At 43.7% G+C, this 19,555-nt stretch overlaps 1 protein-coding gene and 1 pseudogene across 1 annotated transcript in view; one reads left to right on the top strand and one right to left on the bottom strand.

The window, feature by feature from the left end:
* LOC126252461 (atherin-like) overlaps positions 1-19,555 on the top strand; it is a 70,389-nt gene that overhangs the window by 37,925 nt on the left and 12,909 nt on the right. The window lies entirely within an intron of this gene.
* On the bottom strand, positions 4,449-4,566 carry LOC126253788 (5S ribosomal RNA; annotated as a pseudogene).

Genomic DNA, 19,555 nt, shown 5'->3' with positions numbered 1-19,555 from the left:
CAACCTGAGCGCCGTTGTCCACTGCGCTCTGGATCTCATGGAGGAACAGAGGGAGAGCGGAGTTTCGCAGGACCTCTGATTGCAGAAACCACATTGATTTTTATAGAGCAGATGTTCATTTTTCAAAAACGTCATAATTCTTGAGCATAACATATGTTCCATAACTCTACGACAGATTGACGTCAAAGATAAAGGTCTATAATTGAGTGGATCTGTCTTAAGGCCTTTCTGAAAAGCGGGAATGACCTGCGCTTTTTTCCAGTCGTTAGATACCTTTCGTTGCTCAAGCGATCTACGATAAATTACTGCTAGAAAGGGAGCAAGTTCTTTCGCATAAACTTTATAAAATTTATAGGTATCTCATCTGGTCCTGACGCCTTTCCAATACTAAGCGATTGTAGATGCTTTTCTATTCCGCAATCGGTTATATCATTAGCTGACATTTCGACGTTCGTACGTCGATTGAAAGGAGGCACAGTGTTACGATCTTTCGCGGTGAAACAAGTTCGGGAGACCGAATTCAATATTTCCGCCTTCTCTCTGTTATCTTTCGTTTCAGTGCCGGTGTGGTCGCTGAGAGAATGAATAGATGATTTTGACCCGCTTGTGAGTGTGTGGGTTTTATGGACTGATCCAACAAGTACCCTTTGGCTCCTGCTAGAAACAATTTCCATCTCACACTACTACTGAAGTCAGACACACACTCCTAATGTACGAACAAGAACTTCTTGAAAAACATTCAGCAACAAATATCTTCTGGAATCGTCCGCTGTAAGGAAAAGACACAAAAATATTCTTTATTCTTATGTGACTTGGGTACTGGAGTATTGCTAGTTAGTGTAAGAAAAACATTAAACGAACGAAAAATATTATTTATTGCTAAAAATTCTGAGATATCAAGTGAAACTTTTTCTTATAAAATAATAAATTTCCGGGGTCTTTTTGGAACAGTAGATTGCCTCTTATGGATAGGAATGCTATTATTTTACAAAGTATGGAAAGGTTCGTTTCTCCCTTTTCTTTAAGAATGTTATTTACTCGGCAGAATGGCTGAAAGCTGCGCCTACACAACTTGAATAACTTTTCTAGGTACGGCCAAGGCTGTCGCGTGAGAAATGTAATGGAGTGCACTGTTATGGGGACAGATGGGGCTCGCATACGCTGTAGCAGACAATACCGTGGGCTGCGATGATTGCTGCCTGCGTCGCTCGCTGCTGACAAATAACACAACTATCTCTTTCTATCTGGAGTGACCTTCGCCAATCAAACACTCCCTGCGCCTTGAATAAGTCAAGGGCTCCTATCCGCCCCTAGTGCAACTATTGGCATGCTACACCAGTCAGATAACCAGTCCACCGCGATGTCACACAATATTCGCTCGCAGGCGTTTAACTAGTACTCTGTCCATGTTCACACCGCACAATAAGTGTGGTGGCCAACACAGTGACCTATGCTAAATCGCGAGCGACTCAATATAGGTTATCACTCCGATTCGCTAACGACAAAGGTACTCCCCAGTGAAGTACCGAGGAGAGACTTTTTTCCTCGCTCTTTGCGTACATGTACCAATGCACTCGCTATCCTTACGTGTTACCGCTCCAAGAGCGACAATGGACGGCTCCATTTTCTGGAAAAATTGCAAGGGTATATCATTCACTGCCTTCCCTCACTCCTCTGGCTCTTTGCGTCAGAAATATTCCGCCAATCAGCGTTGCTCTTTTAAACGGGAGAATGACGTTTCGTTTAAGTCGACCAATGCGGAAATATGTAGCATCTCCATTAGGCGTATACTGTCCTCCTGTGAGAACTCCGTAACTACGCAGTCGGTCTATCAAAAAATGCGTCTTCTGGGCGCTCCCACATAATGTAGTGGAATTTTCTTTTAAGTCAAACACGGAGGTCCTTATCTCTTCGCTATGGCAAAAGCTGTCCTCTCTCTGGGTGGTTGCTCCAGCCGAAGTAGATGTGTGTTGATTCACCCCTCTGAAGGGACGGGCCTCCCAGCGGGCTGGTTGCCTCTTTATAACGAAAATTCCTGTGGCCGTCATGTTGTGTACGCCAGCCTCGACTTTTTCAACCTCGGTGCGCACTTGCGATTTACTTATTAGATTTGCATATCGCTTACATGAATTCATACAAAACTGACTCGGCCTTATGAAGTTTGGGTTCGAGTGAAGCGTCTTGATGTGCAGAATACGATTGTGAGGACGGAATATGTAAGAAATGAAGGTCGGGGGACCACGCCACCTTACATGCTTACTGATTTTACATACGGCCAAAATCTCTTAGCGTTTTTACTTAGGTTGGTTGACAATGTCTTCTCTCTTTGCTCTCCTTATGCTCATTTTCGCTTCGTTCACCTTTTATTTTTCAGCTAGGTTTTTACTTCTCTTGAATGTTATATGAAGTGCTCTTTCTTTTCATTTAAACCATGGTGGGTCTCTTCCATCCCTTAGAACCTTACTCGCAACATACCTGTCCAGGACATATTGAACGATTCCTTTGAGTTTTTTCCATTTGTTCTCCATGTCTTCATCCTCATGACCGAATATTTGATGTGACTACTGAGATATTCTGAGATTTGTATCCTGTCCTCCTTGCTGAGTAAATATATCTTCCTGCCTTTCTTTACATACCTTATAGGACCCATCGTCATAGATGCAGTCCCAGCCTTATGATCACTGATACCTTCCTCTACGTTAACTGATTCGATAAGTTCAGGTCTGTTTGTTGCCCGGAGGTCTAACACGTTACCCTCACGAGTTGGTTCTCAACTATCTGCTCAAGGTAATTTTCGGGCAAGACATCCAGAACAATGCCACATGAATCTCTGTCTCTGGCACCAGTTTAGATGGCATAACACTCCCATTCTATACCTGGCAACTTGAAGTCACCCCCTGTTACAATGGCATGATCAGGAAAATTACTAATGATATACTGCAAGTTCTACAATTACAGATCCTGACCCAGGTAATCTAGAAAGCATCTGACCACCATTTTTGACCGTTCTTTGATATTCAGTTTCATACAGATTATTTCACATTCGGAATGCGTGATAACCTTGTTAGATTTTATCGAATTTTTTACTGCAGTAAACACGCCACCACCACTGGCGATTAACCTATCCTTACTATAAACATTCCAATCTGAACTTAGAATTTCGTTGTCAGTGAAGACTGATTTCAACCAACTTTCTGTTCCCAATGCTATCTGTGCATGATAACCTTCAGTAAGCGATACTAATTTTGGGACATTTCCTTGGATGCCCCTGCACTTTAATAAAATTATATTATCATTTTCTATCTCCGATCTGCAAGGACCAAGACCCTCTGAGGTCATTGTGGCTTATATAACAGGCAAATCGTTTTTTATCCCAAGGGAGGGGTTCTCTAACCTAAAAGAGCCTCATGTGCACACCACACGTACTCCGCTACCCTAGCAGCCGCTTCCTGTGTATAGTGGAATCCAGGCCTATTTTATGTGGGACCAAAATTTTGTCATGTTCTCTGTAAGATCTTTTTCTAAGGTATGACAGTCCTAGTTGTATGTTTTTACAGATGGACGAAATTTCTGCAAACTTCTGCCAGTCGCCGTATGCGAATTCTCTTTTCAACTGAGAAGGCAACAGCTTTCGCTTCCTCAGAGTTTTCCGAACCTCGTTGTTAAACCACAGTGGATCTCTTCTGTCGTTAATCCAATTACTCAGCACATACTTCTCCAGAGCATGATTTACAATCTGTTTAAAGTTTGCACATAATTCCTCTGCCTCCATCATACTGATAACAAATGACGTGAATTCATTGTCTAAGTGGGATGCCAATAACTGCTTATGTGCTCTTTCTGGGAGAAATACCCTCCTAGCCTTTTGAATGGTTTATTAACTTTAGTGTTGACCTCGTCATCATCATTCAGGAAATGGCGAGATTGGAACTGGAAAGACTGGGAACTTGTATGGGCGCTGACGGCTACGATACTGAGCGCCCCCCCCCCCCCCCCAAACCAAAACTTTAGAAACCATAGTCGCTATGATAATACCACGGTCACCCTTCCAATCTGTAATGACTTCATGGATAGAGTCGAGCATGTTTTTAGCTACAGGTCCGAAATACTTCTATTGTGTATGGGCTGTCGAACTAGTCAATCAACACCTTTTCCGTAAAGCACGTTCAAAAGCACTTCGCAAGACTGACTACATCCTCTACAGTGAATCCATAGGCATCCTTGGTCAATGCTCAATAGAGGTTAAGCACTCCGTCTTCAGGCCGTAAGTGGCCCATCGGGATCATCCGACCGCCGTGTCATCCTCAACTGAGGATGCAGATAGGAGGGGCATGTGCTCAGCACACCGCTCTTCCTATCGTTATGATGGTTTTCTTTGACTGGAGCCGCTACCATTCGGTCGAGTAGTTCCTCAAGTGGCATTACGAGGCTGAGTGCACCCCGAAAAATGGCAACAGCGCATGGCGGCCCGGGTGGTCACCCATGCAAGTGCCAGCCACGCCCGACAGCGCTTATCTTCGGTGATCTGACGGGAACCGGTGTTTCCTCTGCGGTAAGGCCGTTGCCGACCACAATAGATTTTACTCTCTTCAAATTAATCTCGCGTGATCTGGATATTTCCGCACTATTGGTCATAGACTTTCTTTGAACACCTCTAAACCCGGCAAAGCGGAATCGGGTGGCTGGTAAAAACATCCAACAGTTGATTTTGCCGAAAACTGTTATACGCGACCAGGTAACTTAATGTATTTAACTAAGAAAAGTCACCAAACAGCGGTATGTTGTCAGAAGTTATTTTATTTTTATTTGTACTACCATTTTCGTCGTTTCATTAATGCCATCTTCAAGTCCCTATTCACTCCATGTATGAAGTGTTGTTCATTTCCAAAAGTTCGATCGCCTCTTTCAGACAAGAAGTAGGTTTTCCGGCCGATTTTCTTCTGTTTCCAAAACTTAAAGAACACCTTCGAGGGCTTCACTCCGATAGTGATGAAGCGGTGCAAGCAGTGGTGAAGTTGTGCCTTCATAGTTCAAGTGAAACATTCTACGGTGACGACGTCAATAAATGATTCTCTCTTTCGTAGAAATATGTTCATCGCCGGGCTGACTATGTAGAGAAATAAAAATTTAGAAATGAAGAATAAAGTAGTAGGATGTTAATAGAGTCTCATTCATTTAAAATTTTTCAAGAGTTTTCACATAAAACTTCTGAGGCACTACTTTTCAGCACATTCTCGTAGCACAGCTATATGAACAGAATCCATCTCTGCTGCTACACAGTGGATACCCAACGGGGGAAATACACTCCTGGAAATTGAAATAAGAACACCGTGAATTCATTGTCCCAGGAAGGGGAAACTTTATTGACACATTCCTGGGGTCAGATACATCACATGATCACACTGACAGAACCACAGGCACATAGACACAGGCAACAGAGCATGCACAATGTCGGCACCAGTACAGTGTATATCCACATTTCGCAGCAATGCAGGCTGCTATTCTCCCATGGAGACGATCGTAGAGATGCTGGATGTAGTCCTGTGGAACGGCTTGCCATGCCATTTCCACCTGGCGCCTCAGTTGGACCAGCGTTCGTGCCGGACGTGCAGACCGCGTGAGACGACGCTTCATCCAGTCCCAAACATGCTCAATGGGGGACAGATCCGGAGATCTTGCTGGCCAGGGTAGTTGACTTACACCTTCTAGAGCACGTTGGGTGGCACGGGATACATGCGGACGTGCATTGTCCTGTTGGAACAGCAAGTTCCCTTGCCGGTCTAGGAATGGTAGAACGATGGGTTCGATGACGGTTTGGATGTACCGTGCACTATTCAGTGCCCCTCGACGATCACCAGTGGTGTACGGCCATTGTAGGAGATCGCTCCCCACACCATGATGCCGGGTGTTGGCCCTGTGTGCCTCGGTCGTATGCAGTCCTGACTGTGGCGCTCACCTGCACGGCGCCAAACACGCATACGACCATCATTGGCACCAAGGCAGAAGCGACTCTCATCGCTGAAGACGACACGTCTCCATTCGTCTCTCCATTCACGCCTGTCGCGACACCACTGGAGGCGGGCTGCACGATGTTGGGGCGTGAGCGGAAGACGGCCTAACGGTGTGCGGAACCGTAGCCCAGCTTCATGGAGACGGTTGCGAATGGTCCTCGCCGATACCCCAGGAGCAACAGTGTCCCTAATTTGCTGGGAAGTGGCGGTGCGGTCCCCTACGGCACTGCGTAGGATCCTACGGTCTTGGCGTGCATCCGTGCGTCGCTGCGGTCCGGTCCCAGGTCGACGGGCACGTGCACCTTCCGCCGACCACTGGCGACAACATCGATGTACTGTGGAGACCTCACGCCCCACGTGTTGAGCAATTCGGCAGTACGTCCACCCGGCCTCCCGCATGCCCACTATACGCCCTCGCTCAAAGTCCGTCAACTGCACATACGGTTCACGTCCACGCTGTCGCGGCATGCTACCAGTGTTAAAGACTGCGATGGAGCTCCGTATGCCACGGCAAACTGGCTGACACTGACGGCGGCGGTGCACAAATGCTGCGCAGCTAGCGCCATTCGACGGCCAACACCGCGGTTCCTGGTGTGTCCGCTGTGCCGTGCGCGTGATCATTGCTTGTACAGCCCTCTCGCAGTGTCCGGAGCAAGTATGGTGGGTCTGACACACCGGTGTCAATGTGTTCTTTTTTCCATTTCCAGGAGTGTAGTATTTTCTCTGTAATACATTACAATGTTTTTTCCTCATTAAAGTAAGAATTACAGCCTTTCATTCTCTTTTTAATATACGAGGGTTGACTGAAAAGCAATGCCTTCACCTACGTAACTCTTCAACAGCTGGCAGCATTGGTATGTGGCAGGTACTGGCTTGTTCCGTAGCCTCTTCTCTACAGCTCCAGTTGGCGGGAAGCCTTAGCATTGAACGCTTGTGTTGTTACAGTGTAAAGTATGGAACCCTGCGCAGACGTTCGCTCAATGCGATTTAAGCAACGTGCAGTCATTGAATTCTTGACAGCAGAAGTTGTCACCCCAAAGGAGATTCGTCAGAGAATGAAAGCAGTTTATGGTGATTGTGTTGACGTGAGTACTGTGTGTCGTTGGGAGAGTATGTTTAAAGATGTTGAGGTAGGAACATATGGCCTGCGTGACGAACAAAGAGTTGGACGTCCTGTGACATGAACCACCGAGTTTCACAAGCAAAATGTTGACAGATTTATTCAGGACGATCGTCGTATCACTCAGAGAGAAATTGCAAGTACAATCGGCATTTCACAAGAACGTATTGCTTTGCTTGGCTATCAGAATATTTTTCTGCAGCATGACAATGCAAACCACAAACCACCACAGCAGAACTTCAGAGACTGAATCTCACCACCATACGGCATCCTCCATACAGTCCAGATTTAGCACCGTCTGACTTCCATCTGTTCCCGATAATGAAAGACGATCTGCTGGGACATCATCATGCTTCTGTTGAAGACATTGAGAGAACTGTGAGACTGTGGTTGCGGAAACAGAGTGTCGACTTCTTCTGTGACGGCTTCAGATAACTTGTTCATCGTTGGCAGAACTGTATCCAATTGGCTGGTGATTATGTGGAAAAGTGAATATAAGTAAATAAAGATCACATTCTGAGGATTATTTCTGTGTTTGATTTTTTAAAATATTCCCATCCAAACCCAATTAACGAAGGTGCAGGTTTTACTTTTCATTCAACCCTCGTATATTATATAGTTGCTGCCTGGAATTTTACTATAGTGTATAAAGCAGAGAGGTGATGACGACGCAATGGTGATAATTGTTACATTGCTAGAGAAGGCCGAAATGCACGCTATAAGCTCACGCAGGATGGCGTGAGGTCTGAAACAGGATACGTAATGAATGCTATAAAGAAAAGTACGTAGCTTCTGGAATACTTAACTTTAATCCATCATTTGTATACATCGTTCTTGATGAGACATGCTTCATACAATAACTATCAATTGCTATGGCGCCTTGCTAGGTCGTAGCCATTGATTTAGCTGAAGGCTATTCTAACTATCTGCTCTGCAAATGAGCGAGGCTTCGTCAGTGTGCATCGCTAGCTAAGTCGTCCGTACAACTGGGGCGAGTGCTAGTCCGCCTCTCGAGACCTGCCGCGCGGGTCCGACATGTACTAATGGACCGCGGCCGATTTAAAGCTACCACCTAGCAAGTGTGGTGTCTGGCGGTGACACCACAATAATACTGTATGTAATGAGGAGAAAATTAATGAGGCTGTATAGACGAGGCAGATGTAGATATGTTTGACCATCACTACTCTTCACGTTATTAGGTGGAGAGAATGATGGTCAGCGGAGAGAATGACGATCATTGACAAAAGATGGTCAGTGGAGGAAATGACAGTCAGTGTTGAATAATGGGCAATGGAGAATGATGATCAGCTGAGAGTATGGTCACTAGAGACAGTGATAGTAAATGGAGATCGATGGTCAGTGGAGAAAATGATGGTAAATAGAGAGAATGATAGTCGGTCAGTCATCAGTGATGGTCAGTGGGCGTCTTACAGAGTGATCACCATTCTTCTGGGTGATCAAAAAATGGAACAGGTTACCAGTTAAGGGAATGGAATGGTTCATCAGTTAATGAAATGCAAAAGGTAACTGTGTAAGGAATTGGAAACCCGCTGTATAAGTAACAGAATGGATAACCCTAAAGAAAATAGATCACTGTTAAGGAAAAAGAAAAAGCACAACTGTGGCAATTATCCCTCAAAACTGTAACAAATTGCCCTCGAAATCGAAACATCTGGCATCAAAACTGTAACAAATAGTCCGACAACTGTCCATTACCTCCCTGTCGCTCTCTCTCTGTCCATCTCCTCCTCCCCCACATCTGTGTCTATTTCCTCCTTCTCACTTCACGTTATCACCCCCCACCCAAACAAGAGCTGGTGGTTCTTACACCCAAAGTATATTTTTTACCTACTAAATAATACAAGGTGACAATTATTCAACTATGTGAAATAAAATCGTCATCACTTCTGAACGGTATGCGAAAAAAAAATGGTACAAATGGCTCTGAGCACTATGGGACTTAACATCTTAGGTCATCAGTCACCTAGAACTTAGAACTACTTAAACCTAACTAACCTAAGGACATCACACACATCCATGCTCGAGGCAGGATTCGAACCTGCGACCGTAGCAGTCCCGCGGTTCCGGACTGCAGCGCCTAGAACCGTAAACGGTTTGCATTAGGACGCTCAAACTGCACTGCTGGCCGCGGCGCATGGTGGGAATTAGTATGGTGTGTATGGTTTGGTTTAGCGACGAAGCCCATATGCATCTGGATCGGCTCGTCAATAAGCAAAATTGACGCATTTGGGAGACTAAGAATCCGCATTTCGCTATAGAAAAGTCTCTTAACCCTCAACGGGTGTCTGTGTGGTATGCATTGTTCAGTCACGGAATAATCGGCGCGATATTTCTAGATGACACGGTGACTAACGAACGGTACGTGAAGGATTTGGAAGACGATTTCATCCCTACTATCCAAACTGGCGCTGATTTCCAAAAGATGTGGTTCATGCAAGACGGAACTCGACCCCATCGAAGCATCAAAGCAAGAGTGTGTCTGATGTCCTGGAGGAGCACTTTGGTGACTGCACTCTGGCTCTGGCATTATCCTCGATTGGCCACCAATTCTCCGTATCTGAAGATATGCGACTCCTTGTTTTGGGGCTATATTAAAGACAAGGTGTACAGCAATAGCCGGCCGCGGTGGTCTCGCGGTTCTAGGCGCGCAGTCCGGAACCGTGCGACTGCTACGGTCGCAGGTTCGAATCCTGCCTCGGGCATGGATGTGTGTGATGTCCTTAGGTTAGTTAGGTTTAAGTAGTTCTAAGTTCTAGGGGCCTGATGACCAAAGCAGTTGAGTCCCATAGTGCTCAGAGCCATTTGAACCATTTGTACAGCAATAACTACAATATAATTGCTGAGCGGAAAACAGCCATTCAGGAGATCATCGACAACATCGATGTTCCGACACTTCAGCGGGTCATGTAGAATTTCGCTATTCGTCAGCGCCCCATCATCGCCAGTGGTGGTAGGCATATTGAACACGTCATAACCTAAATCCAAATACCTGTAGTGACGTTTACATGTTGAATAAAGAGTGTGCAAGCCGTAGTTTGTAACTAATTTACGTTTTCTCATGTAGTTCAGTAACTGTTACCCTGTATGTAAAGCAAATTTGGTTGGAATCGTTCCAGGGGCTTAAGATGAGCTTCTCACCCGTGGCTCTGCCTACTTATAAAATATATTTCACATATATTTATTTCACACGCATTTACACATGTTTCACCTGCGTCTGTAGCCAGTTTTGACCTGCAGTTTCATTTTCACGTAGTTCAATGCTTATGACGCCGTATCTCCTGAACTGTGTTTCGTACAGAGAGATAATTCTGCACGCACATCCAGTGGTATATGTGGCCATTGTCTGCAAAATGTGATGTAAACAGAGTTAGTAGCGAAGAATTAATACATTAAAAAGTCATGTATAATGACGCAGTTTTTCACGCATGTCAGTGTTTATGACGTCATATCTCTTAAATATATGTCTTAAAGTGATATAATTTTGCTAGTACATTTACGTGAATAATGTCTGCAAAACATGTAGCGAATACTGTTAATAGTATAGAAGTAATAAATTAATACGCTTCAAGCAACTGTTTTACTGTTGTTGTTGTTGTTGTGTTCTTCAGTCCTGAGACTGGTTTGATGCAGCTCTCCATGCTACTCTACCCTGTGCAATCATCTCCCAGTACCTACTGCAACCTACATCCTTCTGAATCTGCTTAGTGTATTCATCTCTTGGTCTCCCTTTACGATTTTTACCCTCCACGCTGCCCTCCAATGATAAATTTGTGATCCCTTGATGCCTCTGAACATGTCCTGCCAACCCTTCTTCTAATCAAGTTGTGCCACAAACTTCTCCCCACTCCTATTCAATACCTCCTCATTAGTTATGTGATCTACCCATCTAATCTTCAGCATTCTTCTGTAGCACCACATTTCAAAGCTTCTGTTCTCTTCTTGTCCAAACTATTTATCGTCCATGTTTCACTTCCATACATGGCTACACTCCATACAAATACTTTCAGAAACGACTTCCTGACACTTAAATCTATACTAGATGTTAACAAATTTCTCTTCTTCAGAAACGCTTTCCTTGCTATTGCCAGACTACATTTTACATCTTCTCTACTTCGACCATCATCAGTTATTTTGCTCCCCAAATAGCAAAACTCCTTTACTACTTTAAGTGTCTCATTTCCTAATCTAATCCCCTCATCATCACCCGATTTAATTCGACTACATTCCATTATCCTCGTTTTGCTTTTGTTGATGTTCATCTTATATCCTCCTTTCAAGACACTGTCCATTCCGTTCAATTGCTCTTCCAGGTCATTTGCTGTCTTTGACAAAATTACAATGTCATCGGCGAACCTCAAAGTTTTTATTTCTTCTCCATGGATTTTAATACCCACTCCGAATTTTTCTTTTGTTTCCTTTAGTGCTTGCTCAATATACAGATTGAATAACATCGGGAATGGACTACAACCCTGTCTCACTCCCTTCCCAACCACTGCTTCCCTTTCATGCCCCTGGACTCTTATAACTGCCATCTGGTTTCTGTACAAATTGTAAATAGCCTTTCGCTCCCTGTATTTTACCCCTGCTTTCTCTAAGTCTACAAATGCTAAAAACGTAGGTTTGCCTTTCCTTAATCTATTTTCTAAGATAAGTCGCAAGGTCAGTATTGCCTCACGTGTTCAAACATCTCTACGGAATCCAGACTAATCTTCCCCGAGGTCAGCTTCTACCAGTTTTTCCATTCGTCTGTAAAGAATTCGCGTTAGTATTTTGCAGCTGTGACTTATGAAACTGATAGTTCGGTAATTTTCACATCTGTCAACACCTGCTTTCTTTGGGATTGGAATTATTATATTCTTCTTGAAGTCTGAGGGTATTTCACCTGTATCATACATCTTGCTCACCAGATGGTAGAGTTTTGTCATGACTGGCTCTCCCAAGACCTTCAGTAGTTCTAATGCCATGTTGTCCACTCCTGGGGCCTTGTTTCGACTTAGGTCTTTCAGTGCTCCGTCAAACTCTTCACGCAGTATCGTATCTCCCATTTGATCTTCATATACATCCTCTTCCATTTCCATAATATTGTCCTCAAGTACATCGCCCTTGTATAGACCCTCTATATACTACTTCCACCTTTCTGCTTTCCCTTCTTTGCTTAGAACTGGGTTTCCATCTGAGCTCTTGATTTTCATACAAGTGGTTATCTTTTCTCGAAAGGTCTCTTTAATTTTCCTGTAGGCAGTATCTATCTTACCCCTACTGAGATAAGCCTCTACATCCTTACATTTGTCCTGTAGTCATCCCTGCTTAGCCATTTTGCACTTCCTGTCGATCTCATTTTTGAGACGTTTGCATTCATTTTTGTCTGTTTCATTTACTGCATTATTATACTTTCCCCTTTCATCAATTAAATTCAATATTTCTTCTGTTACCCAAGGGTTTCTACTAGCCCTCGTTTTTTTTACCTACTTGATTTTCTGCTGCCTTCACTATTTCATCCCTCAGAGCCACCCATTCTTCTTCTACTGTATTTCTTTCCCCCATTCCTGTCAACTGTTCCCTTATGCTCCACCTGAAACTCTGTACAACCTCTGGTTTAGTCAGGTTATCCAGGTCCCATCTCCTTAAATTCCCACCTTTATGCAGTTTCTTCAATTTTAATCTACCGTTCATAACCAATAGATTGTGGTCAGAGTCCACATCTGCCCCTGGAAATGTCTTACAATTTAAAACCTAGTTCCTAAATCTCTGTCTTACCTTTATATAATACATCTGATACCTTCTAGTATCTCCACGGTTCTTCCATATATACAAGCTTCTTTTATGATTCTTGAACCAAGTGTTAGCTATGATTCAGTTATGCCTTTGTGCAAAATTCTACCAGACGGCTTCCTCTTTCATTTCTTACCCACAATCCATATTCACCTACTACGTTTCCCTCTCTCCCTTTTCCTACGCTCGAATTACAGTCACCCATGACTGTTAAATTTTCGTCTCCCTTCACTAGCTGAATAATTTCTTTTATCTCATCATACATTTCATCAATTTCTTCATCATCTGCAGAGCTAGTTGGCATATAAACTTGTACTACTGTAGTAGGCGTGGGCTTCGTATCTATCTTGGCCAAAATAATGCGTTCACTATGCTGTTTGTAGTAGCTTACCCACACTCCTATTTTTTTATTCATTATTAAACCTATTCCTGCATTACCCCTATTTGATTTTGTATTTATAACCCTGTATTCACCTGACCAAAAGTCTTGTTCCTCCTGCCACCGAACTTCACTAAATCCCCTATATATAACTTCAACCCATCCATTTCCCTTTTTAAATTTTCTAATCTACCTTCCCAATTAAGGGATCTGACATTCCACGCTCTGATCCGTAGAACACCAGTTTTCTTTCCCCTGATAACGACGTCCCCTTGAGTAGTCCCCGCCCGGGGATCCGAATGAGGGACTATTTTACCTCCGGAATGTTTTACCCAAGAGGACGCCATCATCATTTAACCATACAGTAAAGCTGCATGCCCTCGGGAAAAATTACGGCCATACAGTAAAGCTGCACGCCCTCGGGAAAAATTACGGCTGTAGTTTCCCCTTGCTTTCAGCCGTTCGCAGTACCAGCACAGCAAGGCCGTTTTGGTTAGTGTTACAAGGCCAGATCAGTCAATCATCCAGACTGTTGCACCTGCAACTGCTGAAAACGCTGCTGCCGCTCTTCAGGTACCACACGTTTGTCTGGCCTCTCAACAGATACCCCTCCGTTATGGTTGTACCTACGGTACGGCCATCTGTATCGCTGAGTCACGCAAGCCTCCCCACCAACGCCAAGGTCCATGGTTCATGGGGGGGGGGGGGGGAGTTTTACTGTACGAACAGCAAAAATGCAGTAAGCTATAATTTTTTTATTTTGCTGTTTTGTGACGGTTCTCAGCGAGAAAATGTTTCATAAAGGTTTGAAATTATGTGTACATTTTGTTGTTGGTCACTAAGAGCTCCGATTCTCAAATACTCGATAGATAAATTCTGGGTATTCGCGCATTGTGGGCTACACTTCTTCTTCACCACCATCCCCACCCAGTTGATAGGTAAGTGGTTCTCACCTCCACAGCGATTATTTCCAGACACTAAGTGATGTGTGCACCAAGTTTGGTTGAAATCTATCCAGGCGTTTAGGAGGAGATATGGAACGTACGTGTCACTTCTCAGAGCCGTATCTAGATGCATCATGGGTTCCATATCACTCCATCTGCACACGCCCCACACCATTACAGAGCCTCCATCAGCTTGAACAGTTCCCTGCTGACATGCAGCGTCCGTGGATTCATGAGGTTCTCTCCATACCCGTACACGTCCATCTGCTCGATAAATTTGAAACGAGACTCGTCTGTCAAATCAACATGTTTCCAGTCATCAACAGTCCAATGTTGATGTTGACGGCCCAGGAGAGCTGTAAAGCTTTGTCTCATGCAGTCATCACGGTACACGAGTGGGCCTTCGGCACCGAAAACCCATATCAATGGTCTTTCGTTGAATGGTTCGCACGCTGACACTTGTTGATAGCCCAGAATTGAAATCTGCATCAATTTGCCAAAGGGTTGCACTTCTGTCACGTTGATCTATTCTCTTCAGTCGTCGTTGGTCCCGTTCTTGCAAGACCTTTTACCGGCCGCAGTGATGTCGAAGATATGATGTTTTACCGGATTCCTGATATTCGCGGTATGCGCGTTAAATGGTCGCACGGGAAAACCCCACTTCATCGCTGCCTCGGAGATGCTGTATCCAATCGCTCGTGCACCGAGTATAACAACACGTTACAACTCACATCTCGATAACCTATCATTGGAGCAGCAGTAACCGACCTAAAAACTGTGGCGGACACTTGTCTTATATAGGCGTTGCCGACCACAGCGCCTTATTCTGCCTGTTTACATATCTCTGTATTTGAATACGCATGCCTATACCAGTTTCTTTGGCGCTTCAGTGTATACGATGCATCAGTGGCCGGTATAACTGGCCTACGCAGACTATCTGTAATTGTGGTGTCGCCTGTCTAACCATCAGCTGTCAACTGGTAGCTAAGCAATAAATAAGATCATAAGGACGGCTGTAGGCATTTCATTTTCTTACAATAGTGAACAGCCGTGGTCCCCCGGACCTCCAGTCAAAGGATGGACGTACAAAAACAGTAGCAGTAGGACACAACAAGGTTACTGTGGCTGTTTCTCAGGAGTTAATGACAGTTAGAGAGGCACAAAGAGATAATGACGAGTTGGGCTGAACAAATATGAGTAGCCATCTACTCATATGAACTTAACAACGATGGGCTCGTGGGTGCGAGCGAGCTACAGTTATGGGAGCTTGTTAAAACCAGGGTGAACATGCTTGCATGACAAAATTTTTGGAAATTTTTTTAAAGGTATAATGAAGCAGCCGGTATCCCACTTTTCACACAGTCCTTTTAAAACGGGGCGTATTAGCCTTTTTTGTGTTCCGATAGGAGCATTTTTCCGCTGCTACATATACTGATCAATCTAAAACTACGATTGCTTCCGCATTCTGTTCTTCATCAGTTAAATAGCTAAGGGCCACTGTTTCTTCGACTTATGAGGAATTAGTGGAAAATAGCTTCCCGACGGGTGACGTTAAAGCACGCGGAAGCGTTCCACCCGAAGATTCACTTTGCCGCGTGCTGCTCGATCGTTATCTTCAGTCATGGCTGAGAGCGAAGTTATTCGCGACTGCTGTAGGAGCCGCCCAAGTGACGCCGGAAAGGTCAACTGAACGCATTTGAGTTCGTGAAACCAGTGAAGGCCGCGCTGTCTGAACCTGTTATCCTTCGCGCTGGTAAATTAAGCACAAAAAATTGATGATCAAAGTAACTTTACTTGGAATAAAATTTGATTTATATACATATGTTAATTCATCCTCATCAGTCGAAGGCAACGGGAAACCACCACTGGAATCACTTCCCTAGACGCTCATGCGGTGGACCTCTCTGACGAGGCTTCCCCTATGACAAGACCTGGGATAGACCAAAATGCAAAGTAAGTGGTTATCACAAATATAAAAATGTTTTCTGCGTGAAACCCAGTACTGAAAAAACACAATAACTTTTCCGGGGCTTATACCTCAGGTTCTGTTGGTGACAGGAAAGGAGGGTAAGTTCAAGTGTTTAGGATATCAAGGGACCATCTGCGTTTCTAGTAGAAGGGTTGTCTTACTGTAACCATCCTACGGTACAGGTCCAAATTTTAATAATACACACTTCCAGCAGCTTAGGCAAATGGAGCAAATTGGTCGTCTATGATGCACCTTCAAAGGCTTATGAGGGCACCATTTAGTTCATGGGTGGTTCCTGTGGAAATCCAAAAATCATATTCGTCAATACAATTTCCTTACGAGGAGAAACACAGTATGTACGAAAATAATATACATCTAGAAAAATGTAACGAACATTAAAGTATTTGAAGAATAAAATAAATTACAGTTATTACCTGACCATATCTATACATATATGCACGTCTGTCCTTCGCTAGCCACAGTACGGCGTATGCTGGAGTATTCGGGTGCACTCCTGCCCAGTTTTTGCTTTCTCACTCGTGGCTGATGGAATAGAAGAGATGTAGTCAGTGGCCTTTTGTATACGCACTAGTATCATTAATTTTACCTTTGTCGTCATTACGAGAGATATAAGTTGGTGGAAGTAAGGAATACGAGGTGACTTCAAATGGTAAGGTACACATTATTAAGCAGGCCAAGTAACTTTGATTGAATGGCGCACTACGCCTCGAAGTCGCACAGTTATATGAGTCTAATTGTCAACAGTCACCAAGACTGTGTACACAACGGTCGTAGCTTTCTACCAATCCTTCAGTTACTCGAACATGGAAATCCTCTCCTGAAACATGGAGCCATTCGAGAACTATTGTGTGAACGTCCGCATCGCTGAAAAATTTCTCTCCCCTCACGTGTCCTTTCAGATTACGCAGAAGTCGGAAATAGCATGTGCAAGATCTGCATTTACCAAACAGTATCACCCACGTCTGTGCGGCATTGGTCTCTTGCGACTCTGCGTTTGGTCCATGTATTCCCATCATTTCGCGGTAAATGCACGTGAGATTTAGACGTTTTGACCGCAAGAATCGTACTGTCCCGCGTACTTCAACTTTGAATTACGTTTTCTGTTGCCACGCCATTTCTGTCGCACACTGTGATGAACCTGTTATCCGTAACACACGTTCTCTCTTCTGATAATGTGATTCTCTTGTTGTGCAATGATCTTAGCGTGGAGGACTATGTAATTTACTTTTTGAAGTCGATACGAGTCTTGCCTTGTACTGTTACCTGCGCCCTCGGACTTTTCACGGTCTCTCCGCGAGGCACCCAGGCACTGGCTGAGCGGTTCCCTCTGCAGTAGAATACTTCTGTGACATTGTCATTGACGAAATAAACCAGCGACACATAGCACAGCTATCCCTTGAATCTACTCCTTTCCTTCCATTAATTGCACTACGGAACTAAAGAACATCTCACCAATTAACTGAGATCTAGGTTTGAAAATTTTTTTGGTAGGCTAATAACACTATTCTACGCAAATAAACGTTTTTCATCTATTTATGGATTGAAAAGTTCTGATTATTATAGAAATCGAAATTTATTTTCAGTTTTTCTCTGTCAGGGGTTGCTTAACAGGAATGTCCATTTTTATCTAAAATATAACTGTGTAAGTATAAACTTATTTGTCGGAATTCAATAAATAATAAGATCAAGTACTTCAGTTAAGTAATCTTGTCTCCACCACATTAGGAAAGCCGAGGGAGGTGATGTCTGAAACCGTATTCACAAAATCATTTACTTTCTAGCATGTAGTTTAAAGGAAGTTATACAGAGAAAATGATACAAATGTGGCAACAGAAATTAAATGTCTAATTTTTTTCTCTTGTACGGACTGCGAATCTTATCCCGGAAGGTACTTCAGCAATAGTCGGCCAACATTGTAAGCATCCATTTCCTTTCATAACGTTTTTGCATGGAATCTGATACCACACTGTAGCTCTCCGGGAAGAGGTCAGTATGAGAGGCCAGGAAACGTACTTCCAAATCCGAGCTCTTAGAAAGCGTTCATCGTTTGATTCACTGATTCCTTGTAATTTGCAGCTCTTCTTCTTCCAAGGAAATTTTCCGATTCTTTCTTGAAACATCGGCATCCTCTTGCTTGTGTCAGTAACGCATGTTTCAAAATTTTAATTTAGCTGAAGTTTTCCGATCTAAGGGCCCACAAATACACCTTCTTTTACATGTTGTTTTCTTCGTTTTACGTTCTTTCCGCAGCCGCACCTCCTTTTATATTTCCACTGAAAGACGAGGAGATTTTTCACTGAGATATGCAAACCCTCTATCTGTTTGATCTATGTCCATTACAAACTGCTTAATTAAACCTAGTTTCATATGAAGAAATAAAAGAAGGATATCTTTGAGAGCTGCCAGACTTTTCGTGACTTTCTTTAGCCTAACTGGGATATCAAATTGGGATAGAGGGTATTTCATTTCCGTTGTGGCGCAAAACACCCTTGAGAGTTATTTTGCATGCGTGTACACGGGCTCTCAGAGTCATTTCAGAGTCAAAGTCTATTGTTCCTGAGTATTGACCATTCCTTTTGCAACCTTCCTGTGTAAAGAGTCTCCAACCCTGTTGATTGTGTTTGAAGTCAAGTGCTTTAATTAAGCCTTCAATCTCGTTGCAAAACGCCAGCGCCCTCTCACTTGCGAAGTAGGACGTCAAATACGCTCTCTGTGTCGAAGTTAGGCTGATGTTTGTATTTTTATGGACAAAATTATGTTCCTGTAACCTCGAACCAAACACTTGTGCCTTTTGTTAACTTATTGCTATGTCACGCACTAAATCATTTAAATGTGATGTACATTTTCAACTTTCCGCGGCGTAATGAATAGTCGATTAAATTTCGGGCGTGCAGCAGCGCAAATAAAATTTCTTCCACTGATATTTCGGCCGCGTATCGTCCAGCCATGGCCAGAGTGAGTCGCAAGACTCAAGCGGTATTCAAAGAGAAAAGTGCAAAAGTGACCTTGAAATGCAACCACATTCATGCACTATTTTGTGAACTTTAAAAGCATAAAATAAACAATTATATCGTTGTCTTCGTCAGGCCACTTGAATACGAAGTATCAGTGGAAGAAATTCAATTTGCGCGGCTGCATGCCCGAAATTTAATGGACTACTCATTTAAATCTGTTTGTGTTAAAAGTGTGGCGTTGAACTACTACATGTGTCGAACATCAGAGGGTTGGATCCCCTCATTCGAAGGCGCCAGATTCCAAAGCCTGGGCTACTCTCTGGTTGGAGTCTCCGCTTTCGAAGATTGTGTCCGTCTGTCTGTC

The sequence above is a fragment of the Schistocerca nitens genome, chromosome 4 (genome assembly GCF_023898315.1).
Source record: "Schistocerca nitens isolate TAMUIC-IGC-003100 chromosome 4, iqSchNite1.1, whole genome shotgun sequence".
NCBI lineage: Eukaryota > Metazoa > Arthropoda > Insecta > Orthoptera > Acrididae > Schistocerca > Schistocerca nitens.
This window is presented reverse-complemented; position numbering and strand designations above follow the sequence as displayed.